The following is a 10,146-nucleotide window of genomic DNA, read 5'->3' on the forward strand; positions in this document are numbered from 1 at the left end:
AAAACTAGAAAGCAGAATTCCACGAGACTTGGTGGCAGGATAGGACTCGAGCCAAGAATGAGCCCACGGAACGTCGGTGCAGAGATAGGAAATTTAAGCACATTTTTTTGGAGTTCTCGAGGATCTTGATTAAAACAATCAACAGGACTGATATCTATTATGATGCGAAATTTGTTGCGGCTTGATTGGGCCTCTGCGGTGGTATACGCTCTACTGACTGCCATTTTATAGTTTGTTGGTTTATTTGTTTGTTTGTCTGCAGGAATACACGCAAAAACTACTGAGCGGATCTCAATATAACATCGTAGGAGGATGGGATATAGGTCATGAAAGAATCCGTTAAATTTTGCTGCAGATTCAGGGATTTTAAATATACTTTTATATCATTTTTATTAATTTAAATGGTGGGTTTTTTTCTTTTTTCTTCAATTTTTAAGAAGAAGAATTCCTGTAATTTGATCATTTGAAATATCAGGCATATTTGGGGAACTGACATCTATGACTGTGCAGCCCGGTGCAGCTGGATGGATATAAGGAGACTGTTGGGCCTTGGTGGAGGTATGTGCTCCTCTGAGTGCCATTCTAAAAAGGGTGACACATCAGAAATGCCATCAGAAATAGTGTCAACAGTCAGGAAACCTTTGAAAGGACGACACTCAACGAGAGAAATCGACAAATAGTGGTGCAGTTCGAGGGAAAAAACTCCAGGTCAAGTTCACCCTGAATAGGTGAAATGTGCAGCGGTGTTTTCATCTGGTACAAAGCGCCGCACACTAAAGCAAGTGGGCCAAGGGCCTGACTGTTGAATGAGAGGCACCGAAAGGGATAAACTTGCATAGAAAAAAACAGAATCTATCAGGGATAATCTGCAATGGACAGACGAAACCAACGTAGAGCCCTTCGAGAATAATATGCGACAGTTTGTTTACAGGCGACAAAAGGGAAAGAACACCCAGCCCACTGTGAAACTCAGTGGAGGTTGTATCATGCTGTGCGGCTGCTTCACTGGTGCATCTAATAAATTCAAGGAATGATGATATCAGCAGATTACCGAAGCATTTAAGAGAGACATGTGTCACCCGGTGCCAGGGGACTAGGTCTGGGGTGAAGGTCTTGATTCTTCAGCCGGACCCTAAAGCCCAAATCCTGCAGAGCAAAACAACAGTGGACAGGGAAAAGTCAAAATCTGCCATTGCAAAATTGAAAAGATCTTGAATTAATAGCAAACGGACAAATGGCAGAAACGAGCAGCAGGCGAAGAAGCTTCTAGCAGCTTAGAGTTTTTTGTGGCCAAATATTGCTGAAGGGTGCGAATAACAGTGTCCAGTGAATATTTCATTTTTGTTCTTTTCCACCATCGTGCAAGTTATTTTTTGTCCTTTTGTTCAGTAACCTTCGGATATTTCCTTTAAAATATTCTGGTTTCTTAAAAGCTGTTTCATTTGCATGTATTTCTGAAGATGCGCTGCAACTTTGACCTCGAACTGTAAATTCAGAGCATGTTGAGCCGTTTCACACATGTCTCCTATGTGTCGTTGCCCCAGCTCAAGCAAAATATCTGCCTCTAAACGTCTGCATATTTATGAGATGGGCAGAAAGCGTGTGTCTGTGTTGAGGACGATGGGGGCTAATGGCTAAAAGGCCCACTGCTTTAACACGTTATTGACTGTAATTCAATGTGGCCTCAGAAAACCACAACACTATGAGTCAGTCCTGTCTCTGGCTGAGAGGGGAGAGCGGTCGCTGTGTGCAGGGGCTGTGATTGAACAGCTCTCCTGACTCAGCACACTTGGATAGAGGAATCACTGCAAACCCCCGGAAGGTAAATATCACGGGCCGCTCGCACACCCTCTCTCCGTCGGTGTGAAACTCACATTTGCCGACGGCCGGGTCGTGACACGAAAGTGCAGGGCGCCGGTTGTTCCTGATCTGGGAGTCGCCGCGGTTTACTCAACGTTTCTATCCTCAGTGGTGTCCCGCACAAATTAGTCAATTACAAATCGATTGACTAATTGCATTTGGACAGCCTGTAAGTGTGTAGGAGGTGCAGGTGGGTCGTAGGTGCAGTGACGCCGGAGCTTCACACTGCATAATCCAGTTGAAATAAATTTTCAATCATCACTATAGTGCATGTGATAGAAAAGAAAAAAGGGGTGTTGATTGAGTTCTGCATCGAGAGCATACCACCTTAACAACTGCCATTAGTATGCATCATTTTCCACTTAGTTAAAATTCATTTGTAAGGTTGAAAAGCCAGCAGATCATTCAGAAATCGTCTCTTTTATTTGTGATGCATTTGCACAGAAACATCACGGGCAGAAATTGAATATAAAATAACGATGTTTTCACGAGTGTTTTTCATCTAAATTGTACTAATTGTTGTTTTCTTTACCCCAGAATGAGCCCTTTTTATTTAAAAACTTAATATCTACATCAGGGGACTGGACAAACTAAACACCTTTTGAGGTTTTATGACAACTGAATGCTACCACAGGGTTTCTTTCATGTTGGGAAGGGGAGGGTGAGGGGTACTCAGCTGCAGCGTGACACTTTACCTCTAGATGTCCCTAAAATCTACAAACTGCACCTTTAAATGGAAAAAGTGGGTATATTCCAACCTGAACCTTTTGCCCCAAAATATAAAAAAGGCAATAAACTGTCACTGTCCACATACTTCCATCCATGCTTGTCGGCTGACCCTACACTGCCCCCCCAGGATTTCCATTGGTACTGCTCCGACAGAAGGCTCCATTCATTTCAGTGCATGCGTCCCACATTGAGCATAAATGAGCCTTTAGGTGGAACGTTTAAATCTAGTGAGGACAAAGTAACCTGAGTACATAGTAAAGCATTATGTCTACCATTCATCTTCACTGAAGTATGTTGGAGAGATTAACTGATTAAACATCTACATTTGCAGGTATTTACAACATCTATAGCATATTTGCCTTAATTAAAACATATATAATGAAAAAAGAATGTTATATACCATATTATATATGGAATATTGTCAAAACGGAGGATTCAACATGCAATAAATGTCAAATTAAGAGATGTACGACTATTATTAATTTTTACCAGCAAAGACTGTCAGTACTTATTATTCTTTGAGAAGTACAAGGCAGGTGTCAAGGATGAAAAATCGCATTCTGACGGCGGAGGCTTTCATTATTACATTATTAGACAGATTCTGTTTGACAGCAAAGGGAAGATGATTTGCAGCTTAAGTCAAAAGCAACACTTAAACCCATCAAACGTCCATTACACATCATTTTTAATCTCAGCCCATTGATCCGGAGTGCGGCAGATCAACAAGCGTATCACAGCTATTAAGTTGAAAAGGGGGTTTCTGCTGGATGATACCTGACAGGTCGCCGCGGTGAAAAGTAATTTGAAACGTACTTAAGTTGCGGCACAAAAGATAAAAGTTAATCCTGCTCGCTGTTGGGAGATCAAAACTCCGAGCGACTCGAGGAGGATCCTTATCGGCCTGGAATATTGCCTCTTTGTTTAAAAAAAAAATGTTCTACGAGCAGTTTCCAGCCGGATTTCGTCTCATCTTTTGTTCTGATGGTGACCAACCTCTTACAGAAAACCCACAGGAACACGACGGATTTGATAAAAGACACGTGTCAGTGCTCTGGGTCACACGAGAGCAGGAAACCTCATCTGTTTACACAGTTTACGAGGTAACGGTTGGGACTTGGAGCTGTCTGGATCCTCTCATCAATAATGCAGCACTTTAAAAACTACAGGATAAAACTTTTTTAAAGGCCCTTCTGCTGTCGAAACAAGTATGTTTTATCATATTATGTACTATTACACCACATTGTTTGATATTAGTTACTGCGATGGACGACATGACAGCGGCACTAAAGCGAAGCCAAATTGTCTCAATCGCCCCCTGGTGGCAGGCTGCAGTCGGCCAATCTAAAAAGTTAAAACAAACCTCAAATACATTTTTCTCAAAGATGATTTCTATCAGTTTGGGTAGTTCATCACACAGATTTTTAATTATTAATTTGATGCTATGAAGACTAAATGACTCATCCCGATTGACAGGTCAGACTGACTCACAATTGGTCGCTACAGTGGCTGTATGGACCGATGGCTCGTTCATATTGATCACATCTTGGCTTCATTTCTGGGTAGTGTGGGGGCAGTGGAGATGCATCGTCCATCTTGTACACAGTCTATGTTAGAGACACGGTGCTGTGCAGGTCCTGACACAATGCAAAATGTACGAGGACACGATTAAAGCTGCATTAATCAATGTTTCTGGCAGAAATATCTTCAATAATCCCACTGTACATGACCTGCCCAGCACTGAAAGGCTCAGAGACACAGATTGACATTTTAACAAGCTAACACTCGGATGGAGACCGAAAGAGAGATAGAAGGAGAGTAATTACATCACTTTAATGAAGCGATATGTCCATGTTGTGTTAATGTGTTTATCCAGAAAATGACACCCTTCTTTAAAACTTTGGATCTGTAATGATTTAGAACGGTTTACGTCAGCCTTGAAAACATATTCCTACTTTATATATACTGGGTCCGAACCCCCATGACTCGAGCAGGCATTAAAGCTGAGAGATAATCAATAATAACAATTTGGGCTCCACTCCTCATATAACCTTCCCACCGCTGTTTTATGAGGAAACAGCCCTTTACTGGCACATGCATGGGGGCTGTTCCTGAACATCCTTGAAGCAGGGATGAGTGTGTGGGCAGCGGGGCGGATGTGAGGGGTGAGGTGAGATTGTGCGTGTGTGTGTGTGTGGGGGTTCAAAAAGTAATCCCCCAGCGTCACGCCAAGCGAGGCTCTCAGTGGTCAGAGGCTTTCGTCGGCGCGCTCATTAAAGCCCCCCCTATCTCTCCCTCTCCCTGCTTCAAATTGCCTTCCCAGCCTCATACTGCGCCGGGGCCAGAGGGTCAACAGATTATCTTCTTAATCCCGTTAATCCATCCTCACATCAGTCCGGGATGATTCTCACCATAATTGTATTCGCTGCCGCCTCAATTAGAAAGAGGCTGGCGAAATGAGGTGGAGTGAGACGTCACGGCGGATCAGTTGGCGAGGACGCACATGTTTGTGGGTTGGGTGCGTGCGTGTAACACACATACACACACACAGGACAGCGAGACAAAGTTTTTAAAAGTGGTGGAAAGTGGTCAAGTTGTGGTTTTTTTTGTCATGTGTGAAGCGGCGACAGGAGTTCAAGAGGGGAACGGGCTGACCGCCGCGTGCTCCTGACGTCTAAGACGGCTCAAGTTGATAGCGTATCTAAAGGACTGAGCCATTGTGCACAGTGATTTGGACACAATAACAATACATCTGCGTGTTTTCTAAGATTTAAATCAAAGATGTGACTGCTCCCGTCCATTAACGTCAAAATCGACAGACCCTCCCGGAAGTGCAAAGACATAACACGTAGAGTTCACAGGGCACGGGCGTCTGCACGCTTGTTTCTGCGTCTCCTATTATCGCTGTCAGTGCCATGAGTCAAAGATTAACCGCTCCTAATGGCTGGACATTATGTTAATTGAACGATCTATTAGCGTCCTGTCGGATTAGGCTCAACCGACAAGAGGCGCGGTCACAGGGCCAGAGGCTGAGAGGATTCAAGAGGGTGGGTGCTAGCTCCCGGAGAACTTCTCCTCCATAATGGCTTCCTCTCCGTGTGGCAACTGTCTCCAAGCCGGGACAGATGTTATAGGCAATGGCCAAGAACTAATGTCATCTGAGGAGCGCAGCGCACCAGCGTGAAGAAGTGGAAGAAGGTTTGATTGTAGCCGCAGTGAGTTTTTGTTTGGTTAAACCTGAGGAAAATGCAATCTGGCGTGTTCTGTATTGGCTTTATCTGAGTGCACAGTGTCTGATTACAAACAAACCAGTGCTTTTAAGGATAATTCGCCGGCAGATTGCTTATCCGACCATGTTTTGGTAACAGAGTCCTTGTGAGTAAACTTAATGGCTAAGGAAAGTAGCCCCAAAACCATTCTCCCATTTCCTCCAGCTTCTCCTGCAGATCCCAAGCTAAATTGGATATATCCTCCCTTCAGCATGTCTTTTCAGCATGTCTCTTTTATGCAAATGAGAACCTTCCAGATGTTCAAAACTCAGTTCATATCTCGTTCTTTTGGTCAGAATCCATAGCTCATGAAGGTAGGTGAGGGTTGGAAGGTCAGTGGACTCAGGAGATTCACCGTCATACATTGTGACAGGTTGATTTTAGTATTTTGAATATAGTTTGTTCTGTCGGGGGAGCCAGCCAGGTCTCTCTCCTGACATATAAAGTTATTCGGTTTAATTATTTGGTACAAAGAACACAAACACACAAAAAGGCAATGCAATATTTGTGAAAAACAAGATTTGAATATATTTATAAGTTGTACCACCACAATAAACAGAACCACAACGCAGCTCTTCATTACAATGCCAGGATTACCGAAAACACTGCATCAATCTGCTCGTGCCCCTTGTGATTAATCTCAGCCCTAAATCAGGAACAGGAACCTCAGAAGACATTTGCAGAATAACAAAAGCCTGTCATACCTTTTTGGTTGGGACTGTTGGACTTTTCAGTTTAGTCAGAACCAAAATAACAGGCGCGAAAGGTTTGCTCGGACCACCACCAATCAAGGAACCAAAAACAGTTGATATTGGTCCAGATCAAACCCAACCATTGAACACTTTTTGGTTGGTTTGGACCAAAAGCAGGAAGTTGAGTCAGCGTGAAACAGTAGAAGAAGAAAAAGAAGCAGGATAGCTTGCAGTCATCTCTGATAATTTAATATTCGAGCAATGAGGACTCTCCTTTTTGCTGGTAGCGAGTTATGATATCACAAAATGAACTAAATGAAACCCTACTTCTTTTCTATGCATTATATTTTTTAAGGTATTGAATACAAATTGACAACACTATACCGACATCAGAGGTGCATCTATCTACAAACCAATCAATGCCAATGTCGACGACAGGATGTAGGTGGACTTTCAGGTGTGAAAACTCCCTGAGATGTCATGGCGCTGGCTGATATCCCAGCCACAGCAGTTTGAGGTCACAGGCCAATGAATTCCTTGCGTACCAACCCCTCGGGTCGTCAAGCCGGACGCTCACACTCAACACTTTTCAGATTTGTTGTCCGGGGGTGAACCCTGGCGAACTCGGGAACCCACCGAGAACTTGTTTTTTGGCAAGCTTTGTCCATTTGCCCGTATTTCACTTGCCCTGCTGTGCAGCTCAGTTGAGAGCACAGGGAAGAAATAGCAGAATATGATCATTGATCCGGACTTCAATTTACCCTCCATAAATTGTCTTGTGCCAGGCTTTTAAACATGAGGAACTGCTGGCTCTCACAAGTCAACAACATCCATCTTTTACCCAAGAACACCTGGTGTTTTGTGAGTTTTTTTCTTTACGAGACTGTACAGTCTGTCCAGTACGAAGTGTAGGGGATTGCACTGCATTCCTGAAAAACTGCACCGCAGCACAGTCGACTTCGAAGACGACTGAGACCTGCACGGTCAGAACTTTGTGTGTTTTTTATTTATTCTTGAATGTTCTACGCTGCAAAAACAAACTCCAGGAAGTGGCCCGCAGTGTGGGAGCAAATGTGCTTGATGGTGCACAAAGGGTGAAGACAAGATGTTTGCCATTATGAGCCATTATTGAGGTTTTTAAAATGCTGCAGTTTGAGTTGCTACTCTATGTTATTTAGGGAAATGAGACAGAAACCATTAGAGCGCCGGGATTTAAATGCACAGCCTCTCATGTCACGATGTGCGAGTCGCATCTGAGCTGTTATTTTCACATTTTCTGAAGAATAAATTTGCATGGCTCACTTTGGAAACTGAAATAGACACCCCCTGTGCATTACTGATGTCTCTTCCGCAAGCTTACCTCATAAAACCTTGCAATTTCCTTTGTCTGTGCTCCTGGATTATTTACATCCATTTCACAGCTTAGCATTATATCGTATATTTCATTATGATATCAACTGCGGTGACTTTGTGATTGCATCCAGGTTGCGAGGCGCCCAGGGGTCCCAACTTATCTGGGGTGCCCCGCTGGAATTAATATGCTACTTGAACCTGGGTTCAGGTTTATTTTTACTCACTGCAGTTTCCTTGGATCACCTCTCCGGGTGTGTAATAGCTGTAATTTTTACCTGATCTGACATTAACAAAAACACGAAGAGGATAAGAATCTCGCAAAAAAAGTGCAGAGCTGTGTCAGGTGAAACTGAAGGTGTAGTTGTCATCCTTGTGAATGGATTACCCCTTCAATCTCTCTGACCTTCGGTGTCTCCATGACTGCTGGTGTGAAGTCAAGCCCGGGTGACCTTTGGATTTCTACACAGGACTCCTGGCCCGCCGACGCAACTCTTATCTTTCTCCGCGGCCGATAACGCCTTTCCCTCCCTCCACTCATCTTGATGTGGAAAAGTCAGCTTTTACCTCATATCGCAAGATGCAGTAAGAAAGATTATGACTTGGCGTGAGTGTGTGTGTGTGTGTGTGTGTGTCACAGGAGTAACCTGTGTGACTGCGAGGGACCCCCCCCCCGACACTTTACAGCACCATCACACTTAAGTAAACAGCCTCGTGTTTGCTGACAATTGCCACTCAGTCAAAAACGCAGCATCAACACGCAGGCTGCGATAAGAATAACTTGTCAACGTGGGAAACAACAGCGTCCCCGCTCCAGAGCTCGGTCGGAGCTGCATTAAAGGTTTTAGTGAAAAATGACTGCAACACACGTGCTGGTTGACGGGGAAATTAGCGTTTGACAGTGTCGTGATGGAAGGCACTTCGATTATACGACTGCTTTATTCGGTAATATCTCGCAAAACAGCCACTCTCCCTGCCGTGCAAAGGTAAAATCGAGTCAAAAATGAGTCAAAACGTCAAACTGATGTGTGTTTGACCATTTAGGAATATCCCCATTTAAATGTGCGAGCAGTGGAGGAGACTGGAAGCAGTGTGCATCGAGAGGATAACAGTTTGTGTGCAGAAAGCAGTCGTCAAAACAACCTCCACCAAGGCCCAACAGTCCAACAGTCGATCGAGCATTGAGATCATTTCCTTAAATATAACTGATCCATGAATTGTCAGTCCATCCACCTTTCTCAGACCAAATTCACAAAATACGTGAAATATCACAATCTTAAAGACAGTTCAAAAAGTGTAAGAATGGGAATAAAAAGAAGGTCCTTAGCATGACAGGGATTTAAAGCCAAAATCATTGCATCATGTTGATTGGAATATAGTCGCAAGTTCCTTAAAAAGAAATATCTGCATTTGAATAACAGAGAACACCCCTGGAGTCATCCGACGCCTCGCTCGCATCGCGCAAATTAACATCTTCCGTCTGCTGTCTCGCACAACTGACTATTTCACTTCTTTTTGTTTGGTGCCATGTTTAAAAAAAAAAACTTGTTTCATTTTTTATAATTACAGCAACAATAATGTGTTCAGAAGTTGTTTTTTTTAATCCTCTGCACTTCCTCCGTTTTCTTTATCCCTTTGAAGACTCCAACACTTGACTGACGTGACTTTTGCCTCCGGCGTCTCTTGAAAACACACGTGCGCACACAGTCACACTTTTCCTGTTGTGCTTCGCTTCCCATTCTCACGTCTTGTCACCTGTTTTTTCTCTCTTCCTTATGAGCTTGACAGATTTTCAGAAGTCTATCTTTGATTTCCCTTGTCACGCTTTTCTCCGGTGGAGAAACGCATCGGTATTGATCGATCAATCAAGTTTGGACTTTCCAATTCTTTGCGCCGTAATGTTTTTATTTCTAAGCACTTGGAGATTATATTTATAAAAATGCAAACCAAATTAAATGGGAAATTAAACAAATTCTCTCTATGTTGCCTATTTATTCCCATTATAGTTAATCTCCATTGCTTGTGACTCTTATTGCTAATCACGTTGCTGTTTTTCATTAGGTTATACATGTTGCTGTTAATTTGTTTCTCTTATGGGTAATCACACTCATCATTTAGGTAGAGGCTTCAAAATAAAGCCAGCCGTGTTTTCTGCCTCCTCCAGCATTGTGTATTATTATCCATCGTTTCTCTATGTAATTTTTTTCTGGGCTAAATAAACCATCCTGACCTCCAAACCCTTATTGCCC

The sequence above is a fragment of the Hippoglossus stenolepis genome, chromosome 24, assembly GCF_022539355.2.
Source record: "Hippoglossus stenolepis isolate QCI-W04-F060 chromosome 24, HSTE1.2, whole genome shotgun sequence".
Lineage (NCBI taxonomy): Eukaryota > Metazoa > Chordata > Actinopteri > Pleuronectiformes > Pleuronectidae > Hippoglossus > Hippoglossus stenolepis.